We start from the raw sequence: 4,486 nt of genomic DNA, 5'->3' as shown, positions 1-4,486 counted from the left end.
GTCTTTGATGTTAATAAATGCTTTTATGATGATATATGTTGCATTCATCTTGCAAGACTTATTCCTTGATTTTGAAATGAACGGAAACGTTCGAATAGACGATTTGAAGGATTATGTATGTATGGCCTGGGTGGTTGACGTAGCCTAGCGTCTGAAGTGCATATGTAGTGGCTTCAAAGTCTAGAGAAGCAAGATAAGTAGACCCACCTCGATTGGGAGTGTAGGTGGATTAGCTATGATATCTTCTTATCGGGATCCCAACCGATGAAATGAGAGATTTGTTAGAGAACCTTGTTTTAAAAACATGCATTGTATTTATTTATATATCATGAGTTTGATATATATTTTATATGCATGTTTAGTTGCTTTTATTGGGAAATCTATTTCTCACCGGAGTTATCCGGCTATTGTTGTGTTGTATGTGTCATGGCAATAGGCGGGAGTGGATCAGGGCAAAAGAGAATTTGAAGAACAAGGGATGAGGATAATAGCGTGATGATCCGAGTTTTAGATGGTTTGTGTGAGCTGTCAATGATAGTGTTGAGTTTCATAAAAATGGTCATGTATAGCTACTTGTACCAAGACTTGTTGGTTAATAAGTTGTTGTCTTGTTGATGTATATAGGATTTGAGATGATGTGTAAATCCTTAAGACAACACGATGTAGCTTAATCTTTATTGTATAACAATGCTTCTTGCATGTTTTGTGAGCCTTTATTATTATGATTGTACGGCCTTGTTATGATCTAGTTCCATCAATTGTATAGCATGTTGGAATGCATGTTAGTTATTGATTTTAATTAGATCATGTGTGAACTGAAGCTAGATGAAAAAATGAAGGAAATGAACTCATTTGACAGCAATTTAGTTTCTGCTGTTTTTCTGGAAATGGGCTCGCTCGATCGGTGAAATGTCACGGATCGAGTGAGGACATTGTTGCAGGAACAGAAGTTTTGGTGATTGTGGTTCGCTCGATCGGTGAAATGTCACGGATCGAGCGAGGCCATATTTTGATTGCACCCGAGAATTGGGCCAAAGTGCTCGCTCGATCGGCAGCTTTTCACCGATCGAGCGAGGTGCTCAAATTTAAATTTTTTTTTATTTTGTTTAGTTTTTGATTATTTGACTATTAATTACAAAGATTTGATTAATGAGAGATTAGAACTCGGGTCGTCATATCCCAGATATACCTCGGCACTGATCGGTTGGATGACCTCCACCGCAATTGTTACAAAACACTCCTGACTTCTGTTTTGAGCCACTGGAACTCAAAGAACTGCTCCCTGTCTTCTTAAACTGTTTTCCTCGAGCTTGCAAATATCCTTTCTTACCACTGCTACTGCCACCACTTTCAAATCGTGGAGGTTGTTGCGAGATTGGAGCTGAGGGTTGTGACTGTCTCGGAGGCTGAGCGATATACGAAGCTCCTCGCTGTTGTATCAAACCAGCTTCTGATCCTTTGGAACTATTCATAGCATCAGCAAAATTATTCGGTCGCCTTGTGTTTACCAAAGTAAAGACCTTCGGAGTCAGTCCATTAATGAACTGATCAGCCATTGCCTCATCACTATCAGTAACATGTGGAGAAAAACGTAGCAATGTAGTGAATTTTGCAACATAATCTTCAATATTTAAGTTGCCCTGCTTCAGGTTCACAAATTCTGCACCTTTATCTTTGCGGTAAGACACTGGAAAGAAGCGTTGGTAAAACTTAGTTTTGAAGACATTCCAAGTAAGTACAGTTCCTCTACGCTCCAAAGCTTTCTTAGTCGTGGACCACCAGCTCTTCGCAACCTCATACAACTGATGTCCAATTAATCTGACTCTCCGCTCATCACCATAATCAAGCGAATCAAACAACATCTCCATGTCATCGAGCCATCCTTCACATACAACTGCATTTTCAGTACCGTTCAGAGTAGGCGGATGGTATGATTGAAAGCGTTTGAGCAGTGTTTCCATCGGAGTGGCAGTCATATCTGTCATATCTCGAGAGGTACTTCCCTGTTCATTGCTCGGGACTGTAGCTTGAGGTACTATCGGTGTTACCACTGTCTGTTCCGGCAGAGGAGTATGAACTGTCTGCTCTGGTATAGGAGTAGGAACCTGTGGTCTAAGAGAAGGTCGTCCTGGTCGTCGAGACATATTTGATTATCAAAATGGTTAGGATACCATAATCATCATATCTATCTCAGTCCTCCTCTGATCATCTTACCTCTGATCAAGACTCGGTTCTGATTCAATCTTAAAAGAAATAATCGAAGTATTCAAACAAGACATGCTTCCAATCAATTCCGATAATCAGGTAGCATATCATAATTTATCAGAACACATGCCTCTAATCATTTCAGATATTCCAGTAAGCATGCGTCTTCATACTTTCAAATAAAATAAATACAGCATCATGTAATAAAATACTTGAAAGTAAATCATGCTAGCATTTACCACATGTAATTCAATCATGTAATTAAATCATAGCATAATAAAATAAATAAGCAAGGAAGATGACTCGATCTACCCCACTCACGATCTAACTCAGTCCAGAATTTTTCTCGCTTTGATACCACCTGTTGTGACGATCCGAGTTCTAATCTCTCATTAATCAAATCATAATTATAGTCAAGAATCAAAGACTAAAGAAACTAAACAAAATTTTTTTTTTTTTTAGAAAATGGAGCACCTCGCTCGATCGGTAAAGATTACCCGATCGAGCGAGCCATACAGCTCAACTCTCGGGTGAAACAAATGTTGGCCTCGCTCGATCGGTCAATATTCACTGATCGAGAGAGCCCAACACGCTCAAGGTTCTGTTCCTAAATTAATGGCCTCGCTCGATCGGTAATAAATAACCGATCGAGCGACCTCAAATTCCAGGAACTCCAACAGTTGTGTTTTTGCTGTCAAAACGAATTTATTCCATCAATACTCATCCAATATCACCTCATACAAGTTATACATATAATCCTATGCTAACAATAATCAACATTCTACCATAAAGGTAATTGTTAACATAAATCTTGACATAATATAATCGAAGTAGCACCAAATCGAGACAAAGCTACTAAAATAAGCTCAAGTTAATCTCTTATATCATGCAAGAAGGATTATGTTACAAGAACAACATATTAAAACCAAAGTACTTCCTTACAACATGTACAACAAATCTTAACAAAGGTAGCTACAACATGATCATGTTTGTGGACTCAAAACTAGCATTGACAGCTCACACAAACCATCTAAACTCGGATCATCACGCTATTCTCTCATCCCTTGTTCTTCAAGATCACTTTTGCCCTGTTCCACTCCCGCCTATTGCCATGACACATACAACACAACAATAGCCGGATAACTCCGGTGAGAAATATATTTTCCAGTAAAAGCAACTAAACATGCATAACAAAACATATATCAAAGTCATGATATAAAATAACTACAATGCATGTTTTAAAACAAGGTTCTCTAACAATTATCTCATTTCATCGGTTGGGATCCCGAGAAGAAGATATCATAACTAACCACCGACTCTCCCGATCGAGGTGGGGCTACTTATCTTGCTTCTCTAGACTTTGAAGCCACTATATATGTAAATCAGACGCTAGGCTAAGTCAACCACCCAGGCCATACATATATAATCCCTCAAATCGTCTAATCGAATGTTTCCGTTCATTTCAAAATCAAAGAACAAGTCTTACAAGATGAATGCATCATATATCAATAAGATCACATTCATTAACATCAAGACTTATTCAACCATTCATAGGAAAACATATAAAAGCAAATAAGCAAATAAGTATGTGATTTAGGGAACTCGATGATAAGTGCATTTTGTATGCATTAGTTTGTGAAATTTTTATATATAATTTTGTGTGCGTTCATATTGTTTTTATGTGTTTTTATGTGTTTTAGTTCATGTGTGTGTCTTTCACTCCTCCGCTTAATTTTTGTAGGAAAATGGATTTTTGAAGAGTTAATTACGGAGCAGCCTTGATCTAAAAATCATATTTAATTTTTGAGAGATCCAAATCCGATCTCCACCGGTCAGAATGAAGTTCAAGATTTTTGAAGCTACAGTCCAAATTTCAGGTCAATCCGACAGCTAGAACTCAAGATATGAATTTTTCAAAATCGTCGCTCGGAGCAGGTTGAAGGTTGCGCTGATGATGAGAGTTGTTGCACGTTTGCCCTTGTCTAGGCGCTGATAAGCATGGGAGAAGCGCTAACGCGCTGAGAAACAAGTTGTTAGCACAAGAATTAGCGCTATCGCGCTTTATGGATGTGGTTGGCGCAAGAAGCAGCGTTATCGCACATGTTCAGCAAATAAATAACGCGCGCGCGCGAGGGCATTATCTCACGCGCGCGCAGAAGAAAATTCAAGAGATTCATGAGTGGAGCGCGCGCGCGCGAGAGAGGAAGTTTGGGCCACTGTTTTATATAATTGCGCGCGCGCGAGGACTCCAAGGCGCACGCGCGCGTTTCGACGGGCCAGA

Source organism: Henckelia pumila, chromosome 4, assembly GCF_033568475.1.
Source record: "Henckelia pumila isolate YLH828 chromosome 4, ASM3356847v2, whole genome shotgun sequence".
In the NCBI taxonomy this organism is placed as follows: domain Eukaryota; kingdom Viridiplantae; phylum Streptophyta; class Magnoliopsida; order Lamiales; family Gesneriaceae; genus Henckelia; species Henckelia pumila.
The sequence above is the reverse complement of the archived record's forward strand: the minus strand, read 5'-3'. Positions refer to the sequence as shown.